The 22,286-nt window shown below is 41.1% G+C and overlaps 2 protein-coding genes across 2 annotated transcripts in view; one reads left to right on the top strand and one right to left on the bottom strand.

Moving 5' to 3' along the window:
• Nucleotides 1-4,825, bottom strand: part of PDC (phosducin) — a 36,182-nt gene extending 31,357 nt beyond the window's left edge. The window contains exon 1 of the mRNA XM_060232391.1: nucleotides 4,753-4,825. The gene's annotated coding sequence lies outside the window, so the exon portion shown is untranslated. The remainder of the gene's footprint in view (nucleotides 1-4,752) is intronic.
• The window catches only part of PLA2G4A (phospholipase A2 group IVA), a 333,250-nt gene that overhangs the window by 28,416 nt on the left and 282,548 nt on the right, over nucleotides 1-22,286 (top strand). The window contains exons 2-3 of the mRNA XM_060232389.1: nucleotides 10,924-11,016; nucleotides 11,847-11,885. The gene's annotated coding sequence lies outside the window, so the exon portion shown is untranslated. The remainder of the gene's footprint in view (nucleotides 1-10,923; nucleotides 11,017-11,846; nucleotides 11,886-22,286) is intronic.

Raw genomic sequence — 22,286 nt, 5'->3', positions numbered from 1 at the left:
AGGTCACAGTGTGTATGTGTTTATTTTCAGATTGTAAACCCACCCTGAGCCCAGGGCTATGGAGGTTAAAGATTAAAACCAGTCAGGAATTATTTTAAAACTGTTATTTGGTTTCCATCAAATGCAAAACCGCAGGTCTTATATTGTAGCTGAAGGGTGTTTTTTTCCTTTTTAAAAATAACCATCTTTTCTATATTTAGTCCTACGTAGGAAAGATTCAGACATAGTCTCAGAGTGACTCGTTAAATTGGTCTTACTTGGTTTAGCAAATGGCAACTTTGAAAATATTGTAGGGGAAGTAAAGATGTATGTTAATATTCCAATATGGCTTTTTAAAACCAATTAACAGAATTCTTTCACAAAAAGTAACTGGAAAAAGTCTCTGTTGGTACAAGGTGCGTAATGACAGCCACTCCACTGGCAATCAGATATACTTATTTGATTTATAGTCTGCCTTTATCACAATGGTTCAGGGTGTATTACACCCTGGTATTTGTTGCTTGTGTTGAGATCTCCTGCTTTTACAACTGAGCACCAGCTGACAGAGATCAGCTCCTCTGGAGAAAATGGCTGCTTTGAAAGGTGGACTCTATGGCACCATACTGAGGCACCTCCCCTCCCCAAACTCCACCCCACAGTCTCCAGGTATTTCCCCACACAGACCTGGCAACCTTAATAAAAAAACTACCACTTGAAATAATTGCAGTTAACATGCAAAACTGAGTAAATTTTAATGTTTGCACGTCTGACAACTCTTTAATGTGAATGTGTATGTATTACAATTCTTTTCAATCATGACATTCACCTGTAGATGACTGTCATCATGGAGCACCTCTGAATTTTCTCACTTTTAGTCGTTTTGTCTGGGAATGCTTACTTACATTCAGGCAAATGTTCACCGTTCAACAAAGTCCAGACCATCACTGAAACTTATATTTATGCATGCAAATCAGAAATCCCCAGAATTGAAATTTAAAGGCCTTATAATTAGAAAGAAGCAAAGATATGAACCTGATGTGCTTAGTCTAGGGTTAATCTCTGGTTGACTTAACTGGAGCAGGATCAGGTGCTTCCCCTGAGATACTTTTCTTAATTACTACACACAGTAAATGTCCACAGTGCTGTCTTTAGTAACTGTTGCTTATGCTTTTGTGATACTCACAGTAATGAGTAGCACTGGGTACATTTGGAAACAATACTCAACCAGGTACTTTATGGTCAATTTACAGTAAAATGAATTAAGATTATCATTTAGATACAACAATTCTACCTACCTAATATGATATACTGCTTAGACTAGGCCTGAAGAGACCCAAGTTCAAATCACTGCTTGGCTTGGAATTTACTAGGTAACCTAGGACCAGTTATTCTCTCATAGGTTTGTTTCGGGGATAAAACACAGGAGGAAGAAACATGTTGTTGGCAGGATACAATTTACTGAATAAAATAATAGCTTTGGGACACCAGTGCCTGAGATTAGTATAAAGTCAGCTTTTGGAAATATTTTTCCGCCATCTTAGAAAATGTATTTTTTTAAAATTGTATTTTAAATTTTTAGTTGCAGCATTTATTGTTCCTATTCCGTTGTAAGTCTCTCTGAATCCTGTCGTAAGTCTACTCCACCCTTCACTGGAAGTCTCAGAGTGGCTTACAATCTCCTGGCCCTTCCCCTCCCCACAACCAACACCCTGTGAGGTAAGTGGGGCTGAGAGCTCTAACAGAAACTACTCTTGAGAGGAACAGCTCTGTGAGAACTTGCGACTAACTCAAGGTCACTTCAGTAGGTGCATGTGGAGGAGTGGGGAATTAAACCCAGTTAGAATCACAGAATCATAGAGTTGGAAGGGGCCATACAGGCCATCTAGTCTAACCCCCTGCTCAGTGCAGGATCAGCCTAGAGCATCCCTGACCAGTGTTTGTCTAGCTGCTGCTGATTCTCCCAGATAAGAGTCCATGTACTTAACCACTACACCAAATTGGCTCTCAGTAATGGCTTTCAAGATAAAAAATTAACCACTCTTTTACCAACAAAATATGGAGAGCTTTTTTTTAAGAGTGGTTGGATCCTAGGGATCTGTTCTGCTAGGGTGCCACTGTTCTCTGGCACAAGAAACCTTCTCCTGATATAGCCTTGCATCAGAGAAAGTCTCCTTGTGCTGAAGGAAAGCGTCTCCACTAGTAGAATGGACCTGCAGAATCCAACCCAATGGTTTAAAAAATGTGATGAGTTTGCAAAGAGTGCAACATGTTTAGTAATCCATATAACCTTAACAAATTTGGTTTGTTCATTTTTGATTTAAAAATACTTCTGGGTAGGACCGCAGCCTGGAGCCAATGCCCAGCCTGCGAGGTAGACCCAGGATGGAATCTGGCAAGGTGGAGTGGAGGTGGAGAAGAATTTGGCAGCCCAGGAGCGAAATTTAGGTGGAGCCAGGGAGGATCTGAAGTTTATGTACTTTTTGAACCGCAGCACTGATAACAGAACATAGCTTTACAGGTCAGGCCCATAAAATGCTAATTGTGCGGCAAGCCTTTTTTCACTTAAGGCCTGTACCATTTTCTGCTCAGCAAAGATTGTATCTAATTGCCCCACTTTTATCTAAATTCAAACCCTTGGAGTTGTATATAAATTTTAGAACTGAGGTACTTCAGAAATTTTTACTGGAAGATACACAGAGCTCAATAACTCTGGCGGTAGCAAAATTTTGTTACATTGTAATTTGTAAGAGGAAATATTTGGGAGAGCCTTGATTTCATCGATTGTACATTTATGAGTTGTCTTGTTGTCTTCCTTTGTTGCTGTACTGGTCTTTGACCATAATAAATATTGATTGATTGCTCAGCAAATATTTATTAAGGCAAATTAATGGACGCTAGAGATTTACCCACTCTTCGGGTTGTCACCTCCAAGTTGGGAAATTCCTGGAGATTTGAGGGTGCAGTCTGGGGAGGGACTTCAGTGAGGTACAATAGAGTTCCCAAACAACCATTTTCTCCAGGGGGAATCATTTATGTCATCTGGAGATGAAGAAGAAGACTGAAGATTTATACCCTGCCCTTCTCTCTGAATCAGATACTCAGCAGCTTACACTCTCCTATATCTTCTCCCTCCACAACAGACACCCTTTGAGGTGGGTGGGGCTGAGAAAGCTTTTACAGCAGCTGCCATTTCAAGGACAACTCCTGCAAGAGCTATGGCTAACCCAAGGCCATTCCAGCAGCTGCAAGTGGAGGAGTGGGGAATCAAACTTGGTTCTCTCTCTGCACACTTAACCACTACACCAAACTGGCTCTCAAAATGCAATGCTGGGAGATCTCCAGGTCTCACTTGGAGGATGGCAACCCTACCCACTCCTCTTCCCCACTCTCACAAACAAAATGGTTCTGATCCAACCAAAGAGAAGTACCACTTTTGCATGCCACCAAGCTGTAGTCCCCTGCACCTCATTACAAGTCCCTCTGGAAAGTCCTTCTCCCTAAAGTGTGGTTTCTTGGAGGGCTGCCAACTCCAGGTTGGGAAATTTCTGGAGATTTGGGAGTGGAGCCTGGGGAGAATGGGGTTTGCGGAGGGGAGGGACCTCAGTAGAGTTGAGATACCCTAGAGTCAACCATCTGAAGCTGCCATTTCCTCTGGGGGAATCTGATCTCTGTAGTTTGGAGATCAACTTAATTCCGGAAGATCACCTGGAGGTTGGTAACCCTGTTTCCTGGGGACATGAAGGGATTCTACTTATGCAAGCAGGTTTATAGCCAGCATATATTTTAACTCTCTTTGTAACTGTATACAGATCCAGAAGAGTTAATCGTGCTAGTCTGTTGCTGCAAAATAGTAAAGAGTCTTGTAGCACCTTTAAGACTAACAAATTTTATTGTAGCATAAGCTTTTGAGAAACACAGCTCTCTTTATCAGATGCATCTGACAAAGAGAGCTGTGTTTCTCGAAAGCTTGTGCTACAATAAAATTTGTTAGTCTTAAAGGTGCTTCTGGACTCTTTACTATTTCGTAACTGTATGTGTAAGTGAAACATATATGTATGTGTAAGTGAAACAAAATAGATGGTTAACCTTGGTGGGAAGGGCGGGATATAAATCATAAATAAATAAATAAATAAAATATCCTTGTGGTAGTTGCTTCCACATTCCTGTAACCCATTCACCAGGGTCAGTTTGCCCTATAAAGAAGCTTCCTGTCATCACAACAGTGCTAACCAATACTTTGGTCCTCAATAGGAAGGGCTTAGTAGATCCATATTATAACACTAACAAGCCTATAACACTAACTATTATAATATTATAACACTAACAAGCCTTCCTAAATAATCCAGGCATTTTTAATTATGTTTTTCTGCTATTTTAGTAAACAGAGCAATTATATGCAGAGATACAAGGGTCTTAGTATTGTATTGTTGATACCCAAGTCCTAAATACAATTAAATAGAAATTATTTTCATTGAAATGAATGGAATTTCCCCTTCAAGTACATGTGTTCATTAGTGGGAATAGCAGCTGGTGTATATATGCATGCATATGCATAGGTAGAACTTTTTTTTAGTCCCTGAAGTTTATGTATCTTTTAGACAATGCAAACACAAACATCTACAAAAGTATGAAAATCATAGCTTATTTCCAATTATTAAAAAGCCCATCAACCCAATGATTAATAAGCTGTTCTAGGGCAGTGTCTAGTAAAAATGTAATGCTCATAAATTGTTCGATTCAAATAAATAAATGCAAATGATAAAATAAATCTACCTGGTTTGCTCAGGTGCTGTGTCCACTTTTTCTGGCGTAACCACCAATGTCTTTATAACTGAAGCTGAGGCAATGTGAGTTCCTAGCTGGGCTTGAAAGTAGGAAGATCTGGTTGGAGATTTAGACCTCTGGATTTAATGACCCTAGCAAAAATAGCTCTGGATAGGTAAGAGGATTATGGAAAAGGAATTAGCAAATTCTGTTAATTAGCCTGACCCAATGAAATGCCAGACTTCCTGGGGATTTGAAGGATTTACTACATAGATATAATTGGGAAGGGGAAAATAACCCTTGCTAGCCTGAGTTATGGAAGGCATCTCTGTATTGTGGGTTAGGGAGTGCTGTAACCTGACTAATCAAAGTAGATGGTTAACAAACAGACCCATGAGGCACTATTAGTATTATCTCCAGTTGCAACATACAGTAGATGTAAAATATGAATTAAAAGTTCCCTACCAATTTTACCAATATTCAGTGAGTACAACACTTGTGTTCTTATTAGGTGAATATATAACTGATTGTATTTGCGATCATAGCTTGACACCAAGTGTACTGACTTGTGTGATGTAATATTTCTGTCTCAGGAACTGAACTTTACAACAATTTTATTTCAAAGGGTGAAATACTCAAAAGTTTTATTATTTTGGGAGCATGATAATAAAAATGTACCTGTTTATGGACATGTACTTTCTACATACAAAGAAAATTGGTATTTTCAAAACTGTACGACAAAAAACATTTCCGTTTTTCTTTTTCTTTTGACTTGTCTTCTGTGGCAAGATTATAGAACTCTGCATGACAAATAAAGTATAACCTTTCCAGGAATGAGATTAATCATAAATATAACTTTTTGAACCAAATGAGATTATTAGATAAGGAGTAGTTTTTGTGTTGCAAGATTTCCATGAGAGGGAAGTCAGGCACATATATCCAAGTTTCTCACATTTGGGAACTGGGTGAATATATTACTCTCATGATATCAAAATTAACTGCAACTTGTATTAAAAATGGTGTCTTCTCTTTGTGATTTATACTTGCAGTATTCCATGTTGTTACTTTAGTATAAAAGGTCAGTATAAGGATCTATAGCAGTCCAACTTGACTTGCTGCTATTTCCAGTCTGTTCTTTTCAGTTAGTTGTGTACCTGATTTTAGACCTTAATAGAACCTTATGGGGCAAGCGGGGTAAGGGGGGGAGGGCAGGCGCTCCCAAATAAGTAACTCTTCCTGTTTTCAATTGCTGGGCCCTTTGTGCTTACTTTTTCTGTAATAATCAATTAATATATAGAAACAGCAATTCTCCATGGGTCATTTGGGTCTGCTGATTTGGATGGTAGCAGAGAGGTTCCCTTCCAGGTCAGTGCTGTTCAGGTCTCCTTGTAGCTTCTTCCCCCCTCCTAGTAGGAGGAACTTGGAGCACTGCCTCCCCATCATTTGTCTTCTTGGGAGAGGGACATTTTCATTTTTGTCACCACCTGCCTGATCACCATATTGAAAAAAGGGAAGTTGGATGCAGTTCTACAATTGACTGGTTCTTCTAGAATAGAGGTGTCAGACTCAGGCCTTTTTTTGAGGAAGAACGCACAGAAACGCAGTTCCAGCTGGCTTGGTGTCAGGGGTGTGGCCTAATATGCAAATGAGTTCCTGCTGGGCTTTTTCTACCAAAAAATGCCCTGGTCAAACTCATGTGTTATGAGGGCCAGATCTGACATGGATATCACTGTACTGGGCCAAACCATGTGTACCATAAAATGTAATGCTAGGTATACATAAACTTTATAAAGCACACAGGCAAGCCCAATTAACAATATTATTTTTTACTCAAAATGAAATATGTTTAAAATATTAGCAGTGTGGTATAGTGGTTAAGAGCAGTGGACTCTAATCTGGAGAACTGGATTTGTTTCCCCACTCCTCTACATGAAGCCAGCTGGGTAACTTTGGGCCAGCTCTCAGAACTCTCTCAGCCCCGAGTACCTTACAGGGTATCTATTGTGGGGAGAGGAAGGAAAGGTGATTGTAAGACATTTTGAGACTCCTCTAGGTAGTGAAGAGTGGGGTATAAAGACAACTTGTCCTCCTCCTCCTCTTCCTCCTCCTGATAATATAATATACCAAGCCTGAACATTCCTCAGGGCGGGCAGGAAACTAATTGGATTTATAACTAAGCATAACTCTGGCAAATATGGACAAGAGAAACCAAAACTGCCAAAATGAGACAAGTACATAATCTTCTTGAAGAACTTACTCCATGGAGTTCATGCCTTTGCTTTCAAAATGCCTTTATTAAAGACCATATGGGAATAAACATTTTTGAGGCAAATTAAGTGTTCTCTAAATGTAATCTGGATGATTTATGAAGCATTGCCAAAATGATAAGAGAAAGACTTTTCAAAGACTTGACCTTTGAGATTGTTGTTAATTGATTGTAAAGATTTCTATATGAATCAACTGATTTCAGCTTCTAAAAATCATCTGTACAATTGCTTTATCTCAATTTACTTTCCTTTGGAATGTGAAAATAAAATATATTATTGTTTATGTATTCTGTTGCAGAAATCTAAGATATGGGACAAAACTGCCCTCACAGAAATGAAGGAAACCTCTTCTGTGATCTCGTAATGCTTTTTTTGTTCAGGTGCCACTACCTTCTGGAACATCTGATTTAATTAATTTATTTTTTTATTTTATTCCACTTATATCCTGCCCTCCCCGCCGAGGCGGGCTCAGGGCGGCTCACACAGCCATGCATATGGTGATTCAACATGGTAGTACAGCATTAAAACCATAAAACATAGAGTAAAATAAACACAATTCAAAAAAAATGTTTCAGTACCATGATCTTACATTTCCAATTTTATAGTTCTCTGTATAGTAGATCTTAATTTATCCTCTCTGCAGCTGCTATACAGCAGATTGTTGGTGGTGGTTCATATGTTGCTTTAAACTGTAGTGGCCAGCAGCCTAGTTCAAAAGTGTCATCTGGTGGAAAAGTGTCATTTTACAGGCCCTGCGGAACTGTATGAGCTCTCGCAGCGCCCTGACTTCTTCCGGCAACTCATTCCACCAGCGTGGGGCCACTACAAAGAAGGCTCTGGCTCTAGTTGACATGAGCCTGGCCTCCTTAGGGCCAGGGATTGTAAGTAGATTTTGTGATCCAGACCGAAGTGCTTTTTGGGGAACATGTGGGGAAAGGTGGTCCCTCAGGTATGCAGGCCCCTGGCCATATAGGGCCTTAAAGGTAAGAACCAACACCCTGAAACAAACCCGGTATGCAATAGGCAACCAGTGCAGTGATTTCAGCACAGGTTGAATGTGTTCCCGTACAGGAAGGCCCATTAATAACCTGGCTGCTGCGTTCTGCACCAATTGCAGCTTCCAGATTCGAGACAAGGGCAGCCCCATGTAGAGGGCATTGCAGTAATCCAATCTTGAAGTGACCGTGGCATGGATCATTGTTGCCAAGTAGCTGCATTCAAAGTAGGGGACCAACTGCCTTATCAGCCGTAGATGATAGAAGGCTGATCTGGCGATTGCTGCCACTTGGGCCTCCATATTTAAAAAAGAATCCAGGAGCACCCCTAAGCTTTTGACCTTGGGCACTGGTGTAAGTGGTGCCCTGTTCAAGGTCGGTTGTAAGACCTTGGTTCCCAGACTGCCACGACTTAGGTACAGGACCTCTGTCTTCATCGGATTCAACTTCAGTTGACTCAGCCTGAGCCACCCTGCCACAGCTTGAAGTGCCATGGTCAGATCTTCCATGGAGTAGTTGGACTGGCCGCCCATCAGTAGATAAAGCTGGGTGTCATCCGCATATTGATGACATCCCAGCCCAAACCTCTGGGCAATCTGGGCAAGGGGGTGCATGTAGATGTTGAACGACATCGGGGTAAAACTGCCCCTTGTGGCACACCACACACAAGTGGGTGCCGATGGGACAGTTCCTCCCCATTGCCACCCTTTGTCCCCGACCCTGAAGAAAAAAGGAGAGGCACTGTAAGGCCAACCCCCGTATCCCAGTGTTGTCAAGGCGGCAGGTCAGCAACTGATGATGCATGCAAAGTAGATGCAAAGCAGATTTTATTACTTCATGGAAGATTTGTTTGGGTTCTTAATTCCTTATGATAGAAAAAGCAACAACTAGTGATATGAGGACAAATGTGTTTGTATGAATTGTCAATCATGCTTGAAGAAATATTGTTATATTTAGCAATGGGCACAGACTGGCTCACAAACATAAGTTCATGATGAATTCTGTCTGGTTTGTGGTTTCCCAACTGAAATTTGATGAACTTCCGCAAATTTTAAGGAGGTTCAAGGGGGTTTGTGAAGAGCAGAAACCAGGGTCTTAATGGCGCCAAGTCATTTAAACTCTGCTTTCTGCGCCATGCCACTCCGCTGTTCTTTGCAGAAGCAGAAAGCAGGAGTCACAAACTGCTACAAACTGTTTTAGTTTGAGAACCAGCCTCTTGGTTAGTATCAGTTCATGGTTTGGCCACAATCCACAAAAATGAGGTTTGTGCCCATCTCTAGTTATATTTTGCATCCTCCTAAACTTATTAAATGCCACTAGCTGTTGCTTTTTTTCATTTGAGAAACATTTCTTGTACCTTTGGAGATCTCATTGCATAGTACCAGAAAAGGTAAGTCCCAGAGTATGTGCTCACAGGGAAGAAATTCAGTAAAATATTTTTATTTTATTTTATTCTACTTATATCCTGCCCTGCCTGCAAAGCAGGCTCAGTGGGTTGTGGGTAGGATCCTACAAGTCCCTACTGCTAAATGATAAAGTTGGGGGGAGCGAGCTTCCTCCCTTTACTTACTACGTTTTTCAAAACAGTTAGACCCTGTCCCTTTCTTGTGGTTCAAGATGCCTTACAATTCCAAATTTTAAAACATATAACATACAATTTACTAGCACCTTTCAGCCCATTTCCCATTAAAAGCACTAGAGAATAAAATGGCTTTGCAGCACACATTGAAATCCTCTAAAGATGGCACCCCCTTCCCTCAAGGATTCAGTTCAAAGGTTAGAATCATTCAATACAAGGCATGGGCTCTATTTAATGCCAGATGGCCTACAGTAAGCGAGGGAACAACCAGTAGATGGCAACCTGAAGACAGTAATCGATGCAGGGAGATATATGGGTTGATATGATCATGAAATGTTTCAAAGGTAATAGCTAGCACATTGAATTGAACTCCAAAACAAAATGGTAGCCAATGTTGCTTTAAAATAGACAATGTGCTCCCACTGGCTAGTCCCTGACAATAATCAGGTTCCTGCCACCAGTGGCTTACAGATATCAAACATGCTTCCTCACTAAGCTTAGAAAACCAGCATGACATCTAATCCACTTTCATCGAGTGCTCTTTTATCAAGTATTTTTGACCAAGTTGTTTCCGCAGTGTTTAAAGTAAAAAAACAGGAAATACATATCTGAGAAAATCATGACTGGCTGCTATATCATGTATAGGGCAATTCATACACACCAGTATCTATTGCTGTACTTCAGGGCTTTTTTGTAGAAAAAGCCCAGCAGGAACTCATTTGCATATTAGGCCACACCCCCTGACACCAAGCCAGGCAGAACTGAGTTCCTGTGCATTCCTGCTCAAAAAACCCCTGCTGTACTCCCCCCTTTATTAAGTGTTCCAAAGAATATTACAAATAATTTTTTTTTACAGAAGATAGATAGGTAAGTATATAGCTTCAAGTTTCAATTTTAAAAACAAAAGTAATGTAAGACATTCATTTGACCATCATTAAAAGTATAGCATTTGATTGTACATTGAATTCTTAGGAATTATGTCTAAAGTTGCCACATATTCTACAATAGAAAACCAAATTGATACAAAATGTTTTTCGTATTTATCAACAGAAGAAGAAACCATTGAATTGGAAATTTTAGCCATTATAAAGTGTTCCCACAGCTGTTGTTGCCAGTCAATAATTGTTGGCTTATAATGGGATATGGGATATCCATTTGGCTGCAATGGTAGTGTGTGCTACAGATAGCAAGATGTGTATCCTTATATTTTCAATCAAGTTATCATCTGAGGGAGACCATTGACTTAATAATAAAACTTTGGGGTCAAATGGAAGTTTGATATTGGAATCTGGTGTATTTCTGTAATAATCTTTTCCCAATTTTTTTTATGTATATACAGGTCCACCAGGAGTGGAAGAATTTACCTTTAATACCACACTTCTTTGTGCATTGGGAGTCAACACTTGGATTTATTTGATCATAACATTTGGAGGTAAGTACCACCTTGTAACAAGTTTTATTGTTTGAAACTTAATGTTAAACACTTTGGAAGTATAACAAGGTGATTTCAATATGCCTAACCAATCTTGTTTGCTTAGTGTATAGCCAATATCAGCGTGCCAAAGTTTTTGGTATTTTAAAATAGGGAGCTGTCCTGTATTCAGAAGAATTTTTTGTATTTTAGATGGTAAGCCTTTGGAATTTGTGCCTAATTTCAGTAGAAGTTGTTCAAAATCAGTCATTGGTCTTTTAATGGATTTTTTAATAGTATTTTTCAATAAATAACGATTGAATTTGGGCATATCGTATTGTTTGCCTACTTAAAGCCTCATTTTCCTTCCAGTTTCGCTTTGGAAATAAGTTTGCCCTTTCCCAAGAAGTTGTTTAATCTTGTTAACTCTGCTCTCTGCCAGGAGACATAAGTTGTATCATTTTGACCTGGGTCAAACCAATTTTGGTTAGTATAGGAAGACAGAAGTGATGTTTCCGGAGCTATACACTCCTTGTATTTTTTCCAGATATTAATAGCACTTTTAAGGAATATATTTTCTTGCCATCGCTTTGTTGGGACTAGTGGTAAATTCCATAAAAAATTAGTGAGGGAATAGGGTTCCAAATAAGATTGTTCAATTTGAACCCATTCTAGTTCTGGGGCTGTATAAGCTCGCAATAACAAGGATAAATTGGATGCCTCATAATAGTGAATAAGATTTGGAATCTCTAGGCCCCCTTGGTCAAATAGTCTATGCAATGTTTTCTTGTTTATTCTTGCTTTTTTGTTTGCCCAATTTTTTTTAATATGTCTTTTTGCCATTTTTGCAGAACTTTTGCTGGGATCATCACCAGAATTGTTCTAAAAAGGTATGTAAACTTTGATAGGAGAAAACTTCGGATCAGGTCTATCCTATCTGATAAATTTAATAGAAGTGAATTCCAATTATTAATTAATTTTTTTAATTTCTCTAAACAATACCTCAAAGTTCTCACTATATATTGTGAAACTCTACTGAGATATTTATGCCTAAATACTGCCACCTTTTAGCTGTCCAATTATAGATAAGATGTTCTTTTATGGCTTTGGTTGTTTCCTGCACTAGGCAAATTGGATATATTTCAGATTTGTTTTTATTGAAATGGAGGCCTGAGACCTGGGTAAACTGTTCTAGAACTTTCTGAGCTTCAAATAATGATTTGACAGGATTAGTTAAACATAATGAGCAGTTTACTAGTAAAAACTGCTAGAACATGAGTAAAAATAAGTTATCATCATGCTTTCCTATTTCCCCCCGCTTTATTATTTGATGGAGCACAGATGCCTTGCAAAGCTCTACTTTAACTGCCATTTCAAGGCAAAGGGGAGCATTTCTATATAAGCTATAGAACTGAATTCATTTATTGGAACTAGGACTAAGCCCAAGTTATCTGCTGATTTTTTGGGAGGGGCTGAGGTAGGCAATACTCAGGACTTTTTTGTAGAAAAAGCCCAGCAGGAACTCATTTGCATATTAGACTACACCCCTGGACACCAAGCCATACAGAGCTGAGTTCCTGTGCATTCTTGCTCAACCCCCCCCCCCCCCCCGCTGTACTTTAAAATGAATGTGGTATGGTAGTTGCTATCATGGCAGAAAAACGCATGCTATTTTCATCCATTTGCATTGCTTCTTCATGCTTTTAATAATACTCATTCTTGTTCACAATCAAGCAGGACACTTGAGAGGTTGTTTGGACTGATTGGTAGAGCCAGATACTAAATGTGATCCAAGCAACCAAGCAGACTTTGATAGAGTTGGCTATCATACTTCAGTAGAAGGCTTCATTAAATGATAATGGAAAGCCTGATTTTGATGCCTGACACAGAACATTGGTCTTCAGAACAGAAGGCTGTGTTCTAGCTAGGGGAGATTAAGCAGGCCATCCACTGTGCCAGTTATCAGCAAGCTGTTCTCAGGTGTACTCATAGTACTGTTTTGGCAATGTTCTTTTTCAAAATGTTTTGATAGACTTACACTGGTTCTAGCATGTTTCATCACAATATTATAAAAAAGCACTTTGCTGTTTGTGGCGGCCAAATTTGCAATCGCCTCGGTTTGGAAACAGCAAAATCCTCCATCAAGGCAGGCATGGTGGCTAAAGCTGTGGGACTACTTTGTCTTAGATAAGCTCACTCATGACTTAGATCCTCGTAACACCTCCCAATCTGCTTCTCTGGACTTTGTGTATAAATGGCGTCCCTTTATTGACAAGGTATCAAAGGACAGCAAAAGTCCTAATGACCCATATCATGCTATACTGATGTCATGTCAACTGTTGTTGTAACCTGGATTTTAATAACTAACTTTGTTTATATCCATCTTCCTGTTGTATATGGGTACATGTTACACATCTGCCGATGCATTTTCATACTTGTACCTTGAACTTTATAGTAATAAAGCTTTTTATTAATCCAAAAAAAAAAAGCACTTTGCATCAGTTTGCTGGCCTAGGTTGATTTTTATCAAGACAAAGTCTTCTTAAAATTGAGTATATGTGTAATGGGCAGCTTACTAGTAAAAACTGCTAAAACATGAGTAAAAATAAGTTATCATCATGCTTTCCCATTTCCCCCTTGCTTTATTTGATGGATTACAGATGCCTTGTAAAGCTCTACTTTAACTGCCATGTCAAGGCAAAGGGGAGCATTTCTATATAAACTATAGAACTGAATTCATTTATTGGAACTAGGACTAAGCCCAAGTTATCTGCTGATTTTTTTTTGAGGGGCTGAGGTAGGCAATACTCAGGACTTTTTTGTAGAAAAAGCGCAGCCGGAACTCATTTGCATATTAGGTCACGCCCCCTGACTTCACTGGAATTTACATCACCCTTTCAGTGGGTTACTTTCTGCATATTGACACAGAAGAGTACAGGCCACCAGCTGCATTTCATTTAATGAGAAACCTTGTTTCGTGCCCCAACATGACCCCCAACATGGCCAGAGAGAGAAGGAGTCGAGTGCAGCAAAGTGGGCAGTGGCAGACCGATCTTCTCTTGGGACAGGGTGTTCATGGGTGGCTCTTCACAAGCCTGTTGAAGTCTGGAGGTGGCAGAGAGGACAGTGTGCAAGGGCAAGGTCTGGGACCACATGACTGCCTAGTGCCTTTCCTTTGCCAGAGACTTTTTTTTTTAGCCAGAGTCCTGGCCAAGCCAGCTGGAACTGTGTTCCTGTGCATTCCTGCTCAAAAATAGCCCTGGCAAAACTTCGATAGCATCAAAGCCAGTTTGGCAGAGCCAGTTAGCAGAGCCAGTTTGGTGTAGTGGTTAAGTGTGCGGACTCTTATCTGGGAGAACCGGGTTTGATTCCCCACTCCTCCACTTGCACCTGCTAGCATGGCCTTGGGTCAGCCATAGCTCTGGCAGAGGTTGTCCTTGAAAGGGCAGCTGCTGTGAGAGTCCTCTCCAGCCCCACCCACCTCACAGGGTGTTTGTTGTGGGGGAGGAAGGTAAAGGAGATTGTGAGCCGCTCTGAGACTCTTCGGAGTGGAGGGCGGGATATAAATCCAATATCTTCTTCTTCTTCTTCTTCTTCAAAAGGCACTTGCCTCCTGTCCCTGGAAGTTTTTCAGAAATTGCTCTGAAAGTGTTTGCCTACTTAAAAGCATTATCCTTACTCTGAATTATTTTTGTGAAGCTCAGTGACATTGTGATTTACCAAGATTTGGAGAAACACCAACTGGCACGGGAAGACAACCCAGAAGCCAGATTCCTTTGTTTTCCCTTGTGGGGGGGGGCAAGCACTGGTGCACATGAGCACACAAGCTCTCAGATTGCTTTCATTAAACAAAAAATGGAACAGCTTGGGGCGGCTTGACAGCTCCAGACTGCCAAGTCACCTTGCGTGCGCCCTTCCCCGTCCAGACGGCAATCCGGCGACTGACGGCCGGCTCAAATATTTGCTACCACTTTCAAAGTGGTAGCTTTTTGAGCTGGGTGGAGTGGCCGGAAGAACGGGGTGAGTGAGGGATGGGGACGCCCAGCAGATGTTTGCTTGTGGAGGGATTTTTTTGAGCCGACTTCAGAGACGTCTCTGAGTCGGCTCAAAGTGCCGGTCTGTAATCAGTCAATGGGCCATTGACCTGATCCAACATGGCTTCTCTTATGTTCTTAATGCTCCCTCTAAGTTGTGGAGTCTTGTGAGCAAAAATTCTACATTGTGAGCTACTGCCATTAAAGTTGTGAACTACCACATAAGTTAGTTTGCTCTGAGGTCATCCTTCCTGAGTGAAGACAAAAATGTGTGAGCTGAAGTCTAAAAAACTGAGCTAGCTCACACAAACTCAGCTTTGAGGGAACACTGTCCCCAGCTAAAAGGTTCCAGTAGTAGATCAACTGAAAGACTTCAACCTGAGACCCTGAAGAGCAACTGCCATACTAAGTAGACACTACTGGCCTTGTGTAAGGCAACTTCATGCGTTTAACAATTAGAAGGGGAAAAAACATGGAATTAGAGATGTGGGAAATAGGTGGCAGCAAACAAGATTAAAAGGTGAATGGTTTCACCAAGAGACAAAAGAAAAGAAACAATAAACCTACAACCTACCAAAACCTAAAAAGGTAATATATTGGAATAACAACCTTACCATTTAAATACCAGTAATAGATGAACCAAATAAATACCCTTTAATACATAAAGAAAAGCTATCACAAAACCATCAGGATTACAACATTTAAAACATACATTCCTATTGTCCATCACAAAAGAGAAGATCGGGTGTGTTATGACATGATGTCTTCATTCATGGTATATAAAAACTGTAATACAACTTGCTCCTTTGTCAGAAACATATGAAAACCAAATAATATAGACACAATAGATCTTTTATACTGTTTGGCATATCTACAGTTCAGCCAGTATAGACAGCAAAGATGGCATATAAATGCTTTTGATCCTCCCAAAAAATTTAACACAAAGTAGGCAAAATGTTTTTTAAACTCAAACACACTGTAAAAAGCAGGTCAAGCACCCTGCCCATGCCTTATTTAACAATGTTTGGATAATTGCTGTATTTCCCCACCACCAAATCCAGTTAAGTTCTGGTATCAGAGCCTGGCTGCAAGAAAAGCTCTGCAATCAACTGAGTGAAGTAGGGGTGAGAATGAGTTTCTCAAGTTCTCTAATTCACATCCCTATTTCAGTTTTGCTTCTCTTGTGAAGAACGAACCTAGGCAGGGTTTTTTGGTAGCAGGAACTCCTTTGCGTATTAGGCCACACCCCCTGATGTAGCCAATCCTCCAACAATCTTTAAAGGCCTACTGTAAGCTCTAGGAGGATTGGCTACATCAGGAGTGTATGGCCTAATATGCAAAGGAGTTCCTGCTACAAAAAAGCCCTGAAACTAGGCATCAGATAGAGCAGGCAATTAAGCTTTTTTTAAAAAACAGAATCCAGCTCTAGAAACATCAGATGCTGTTAGATGGGACACTATTAAGGCTACCTTATGAGGTAAACTAATTTCAGTAGTTACTGATCACCAAAAAACAAAACAACCCCCCCCCCCAAAAAAGTGAAGGTTAGAGACAAACTGTTTAAAAATATCCACGTTAAAAAAAGAACATGAAATGAAAGGGGGGTGGGGGTGGGAAATATAATTTTTTTAGCAGAACGTCGTCTTTGTTTCAGTTTTGCTTCTTTTGTGAAGAACGAACCTGAGCCTCTTTATTTTTGCACCCTCTTGTTTCTTTGTGCAGATAATCTTCTCAGCAAAATTCACGGCATTTCAATGTTATTTGTACATTAATTGCACCAAAAATAGCATGTACATACAGATGCCATAAACAAAAGAACAATCGATGGTGGTGATGAAGGTTGGACATATTTACAGAAAGTCTGTCCTGCCTGAAACAAAATGTTTTAGAAAGGCTTCCACTGTATACCAGGTCATCTCATTTCCCTGGTTTTTTTTCTAGCTCTTAATGTAACTATTTTAAAAAAGGTAAAGGTAGTCCCCTGTGCAAGCACCAGTCGTTTCCAACTCTGGGCTGACGTAGCATCATGACGTTTTCGCAGCAGACCTTTTACGGGGTGGTTTGCCATTGCCTTTCCCAGTCATCTGCACTTTTCCCCCAGCAAAGCTGGGTACTCATTTGACTGACCCTCAGAAGGATGGAAGGCTGAGTCGACCTTGAGCCAGCTACCTGAACCCAGCTTCCGCTGGGATGGAACTCAGGTCGTGAGCAGAGAGTTTTACTGCAGTACTGCAGCTTTACCACTCTGCGGTATGGGGCTCTTTATAACCATTTAAGTACCATTGAATCCTGTCCATATTTATTTATTTTAAAAGAAAGTGACAATGGGAGCAATTCTAGACATTTTATTCAGTGGGTCTTGCTCCCAGGAAAGTGTTTTAGGATTGTATCTGTTGTTACCCACTGAGCCTTAGTTTGCCCATCTGTGCAAATACAAGAGAGTTAAGCATATGGAAATCTTTTTACATGTTCCCTGTGTGAAAAAGTCTCAGCTAGATTGCCCCCTGTTTGACAAGCATTGTTGGGAAGAATTCTTCACACAAAACTCACCTTAAAAGTATATGGACAAAGAGCAGTTAAACACAGATGAAATGCTGAGTTACAAAAATGTTGACAATGAGCAAAACAGAGGTAGACGTTTATATATATGCCAGGAAGTGACTAAAATCCAAGTCTGCTCTGAAAACTTATAAGAGAAATGGAGGAGGGAGGAATTTGGCAATATGCACAGGTTTTTAAAAATATGATTGTATTGTAAGGACTCTCCAGTGGATCCCTAATATCTCTCTTCCTTGCGTCACAGAAGAATATCATTATCTTCAGCTGTACCAGTTCCCAGTTAGATGAGGCCAAGTCTGGTTTTAAATGTCAGCAGTCATTACTCCTCAGTCTGAGTTGGCTGGCTGTATATAAATGGAACATGCTTCATAATGACTCCTTAAACTATATTGGACATTTAGCAGTCAGATAGTAATTTTGCTTTTCCTTGATTAGACTGGTTTTCCTTCCAGCATGTATGGCATAGCTGGATTGTATTTATTTCTTTATATATTTTAAAATGTAAACCATTTCTAACCTGCCTTTCCTCATCAGACTCCAAGAAAGCTAAAAACAATTTCACTGTTTTTTTTTTTACTAAAGTATCAAAAGAACAAAACAGCAGCAACAGCTCGGGCATCATTAGTCCCCCAGAAAATCAAGAAAATGCCTTTTGAATTTTTAAAAAATATGGCAATGAAAAGCTATATCAGATTTCCAAATGAAATTAGTTCTGCAACTGAGGAACAGTAAGTAGCAGAGAAGGCATGAGAACAGTCTATTGTCAGGCATGTTCTTCTGAGAAAGGGCACTCCCAGCCAATACTCCCTCTAAGCTGTAGAGTCTTGTGAGCAAACATTCTGCTCCATGAGCTACTGGCATTAAGGTTGTAAGCTACTACATAAATTAGTTTGCTCTGGGGTCGTTTTTCCTGAACTAAGACAAAAAGAGCCCCGTGGCGCAGAGTGGTAAAGCTTCAGTACTGCAGTCCTAAACTCTGCTCACGACTTGAGTTCAATCCCAGCGGAAACTGGGTTCAGGTAGCCGGTTCGAGGTTGACTCAGCCTTCCATCCTTCTGAGGTCGGTAAAATGAGTACCCAACTTTGCTGAAGGAAAAGTGTAGATGATTGGGGAAGGCAATGGTAAACCACCCCATTAAAAAGTCTGCCGTGAAAACGTTGTGAAAGCAATGTCACCTCAGAATCGGAAATGACTGGTGCTTGCACAGGGGACTACCTTTACCTTTTTAAGACAAAAATGTGTGCCCCAGCGGCTCACACTAACTCAGCTTAGAGGGAACATTGCTCCCAGCACAATTGGCATGTGGTCTTATAAGGGGAAGGACAGTCCTTCAGAGATGTGGTCACTGATTGTGAAGGGCTTAAAGGTTAGCACCAAAAACTTGATTTGGGTCTGAAAGCAAATGTGGAGCCAGTAGTACCCTCTCTTGCCTTGATAAGCAAAGTGAAATATTTTATTCAGCTTGCTAGTTCTGCCTTTTCTGTATATGTTTTTGTTTTAAATAAATAATAATTTTTTTTGGACTCTGAGAGATTAGCATGAATGAAATTTGGTACATGAGTTAAGATGAACAAGAACATAGTGCTGTATTCCAGTTAATGAGCTTGCTTCCCCATACCGTTTGCACAAAGGAGGGAGGGAAATGTGAAATATATTAGCCTGGGTCCTTTGAACACATTCCGCACACACTTTGCTCTAGCTGCAGTGCAGTTCCTTTCCTGTGTAGTATGTGGGGCCAAACTACGTATTACTACTGACATGTGTCAGGTCACTGGTGCATGACTAGATTTGCAGTCAGATGTACCTCAGGAGAATTCACATTTAAAGTACTTATTCTCTTGGTGCTGCAAGGGAGGGGTGAGAAACTGTTTCCTTGTTTTTCCCAGCCCAATTTTCACCAGCAGAAATGTCAGCGGGGGTCTTTTTGCTTCTTTCCTCTGGAATTTTGTGCCATAGGAAGGATGTGGAGCCAGAGATAATGGGCACAAAGCTCCTTATAGCTGTTTCCACTGGCAAAAACTGAGCAAGGGGGAAACTGGAAATTCCTTCCTCCCTCCTTGCAGTGCTGAGTAGAGGAGCACTTTTAAAGGTGAATTTCCATGACGTATGCCTGACTACAAGTCAGGTTACATGCCTGTGGCCCAGCATATATCAGGTATCTTGTGTAGTTATGCCACATGGCTCTTTGAAAACTATTGATCTTGTGCAGTGCGATATGTCCCGTAAGCATTGGACTGTTTCAGTGAATAATATATGTTTAGTACATAAAACACTGCATTGATCCCTGAAGTTTCCCTTTTCTAAGGGAAGGGGGCTTACAAAATACGTTGGTTGGATCGAACAGTCTGTGGACACAAGGATTATTACCAGACTTTGAATTCAGCAGGAACTCACAGGAGCACAGCTCCTGAACCTTTCTGATGGCCCCCCTCCTCCTTCCCACCTACCTACCTTGTCCATTGAATAGTAGGTGAAGCTGCATAACAATCCCTGAATTTGGAGAGCGGGCAGTCAGCCAGCCACCAGGAGCTTTGCCACACACCCAGCAGTCCTAATTAACCCCTGAAGACGTCTGCACCACCCTTTCTCCACTTCTTATGTAATTTTGGTTGGCGGGTGGCTTGCTGGCCTTTTGACTGTGGGGTGCGGCCAAGGAGAGCCCCAGATGAGCAAGGCCTGCTTGGGCTGGCTGGATCTCTAGCCAGCCCAAGCAGGCCTCGCTCACCCAGGGCTCTCTTTTCTTGCATTGGGTTGCTTTTGGCTGGTGGGGGGCATATGCTAATGAGTTATGCTAATGAGCTCCACCACCTATTTTTCTTCATAATAGCCCCAGGTCATTACTCTTTCTCACATTCCTCTCCCACTAGTGGTTGCTCAGTCCCAGGAAAGTTTACAAAAGAAGGCAGTGAAATTGTCCTCTTTCTTCCATCAGTGGAGCTTTATTGAAGAGGCAGGAAAGGTAATTTTGTCCCCTTTTCAGTCCCCCTGCAGACTCCCAACCCACATAGCCAGAGCTGGTGCGTGGGAGTAGGCGGGGTAGGCGGCTACCTAGGGCACCCCCTTTTTCCCCTGATGAGCCGGGCCTGGGGCTTGCATACCGCCCTCCTTGGGAGGAGTGAGATACACCAGCCTCGGCTCTCCTCACCCCCAATCAGGCTTCCTGCAAGCAAGAAGCCTGAGCGGGGGGTGGGGGGTGGGTGGGCTTGTGTACTGCACTCCTGCAAGGAGCATGATACCCAAGCCTTGGCTCTCCCCATCCCTGGCCTGCTTGATGACATCACTTTTGACGTCATCGTGCAGTGTGAACATGAACTTTCATTTTTCAGAGGGAGCTGGGGGGGGGGCGCTGCACAGGAGGGCTGCCTTGAGCGTTTGATTTGTTTGACTGTGGTGGTCAAAAAGTGCCATCAAATCACAACCATAGGGATTTCAAGATGAGACATTCAGAGGTGGATTGCCATTCCCTGGCTCTGTATATCCTCCCAGACTGCCTTGGTGGTTTCCCATCCAGATCTTAAAGCAGGCATGACCCTGTTTAGCTTCCAACATCTGACAAGATCAGGCTAGCTTGGGCTATTCAGATCATGGTATTTTTAGATATTAGTGTTGTTAGCTCTCCCGTTTTCTCTCTAAAAAGGCAAACGGAAATTATAGAGCTGCTCTGATGTAATGCTTAGATCTTATACCGACAATATCGTTCCTTTAAGATATAAGAAGTACAAATCAGATATAAGGAGAGAATACTAGAGTTTATTGTAGTGAAAGAAAGCAACATATCAATTTTAAAATTTCAAATACATTTAGCACTAAAATTAAATGGCACCAAGATTGTATGAGGTCAAAATGGAAAATGGTCAGATATATAGAAGGAACATCTTCAATTTCTTCCAAAAGAAAAAGAAGGAATTATGTTGTAAAATGAGGAAATTGATGACGAAAGGGTATTTCCCACACTAACAAGGGGATACTAGTGAATAATGATGTTGAGTCAACTGTAGATGATACTAAAAGACCTGACACGAGGAGGTACACAAAGCAAAGAAAATGACTTCATAGATTTATTCAAAATTATTATTTTAAAAATTATTATTATTTGTTTGTTTATATTCTGCCATGGAGAAGGAGGTGTCCAGAATCATCCCCAGACTCTTCACCTGTTGGGCTGGTACCAGAACGGCACCGCCCAGGACTGGGAGCTGGATGCACGACTCCCTCCCGCCCTACTCAGGTACAGGACCTCCGTCTTATTTGGATTTAACTTCAGTCAACTCTCCTGTAACCATCCAGCCACGGCTCCTAATGCCTCGGACAGCTGTTCAGGGGTGAAAGACAGTCTGCCATCCATCAACAGATAGAGCTGGGTGTCATCAGCATACTGGTGACAGCCCAGTCCAAAGCCTTAGGCAATCTGGGCAAGGGGGCGCTTATAGATGTTAAATAATATGGGCGAGAAAATAGCTCCCTGCGGCACTCCACAGCAGTTACAATATTGATGGTGAAAACAATATGAACTATTAAAGTTGTCTTGTTCTAAACTCCGCCCCCCCCAGAAGTTGTAACATTATACTATAGCAGGGTTTCCCAAACTTTTCTTTCCCATGGCCTGGTTATTTTTACACTTCTCCTTTGTGGCCCACTAAAATCCGGGGGTGGAGCCAGGAAACTTTGGGGGTGGAGCTGGGAGACAGAAATTATGT

The sequence above is a fragment of the Heteronotia binoei genome, chromosome 2 (assembly GCF_032191835.1).
Source record: "Heteronotia binoei isolate CCM8104 ecotype False Entrance Well chromosome 2, APGP_CSIRO_Hbin_v1, whole genome shotgun sequence".
NCBI lineage: Eukaryota > Metazoa > Chordata > Lepidosauria > Squamata > Gekkonidae > Heteronotia > Heteronotia binoei.
The sequence above is the reverse complement of the archived record's forward strand: the minus strand, read 5'-3'. Positions and strand labels throughout refer to the sequence as shown.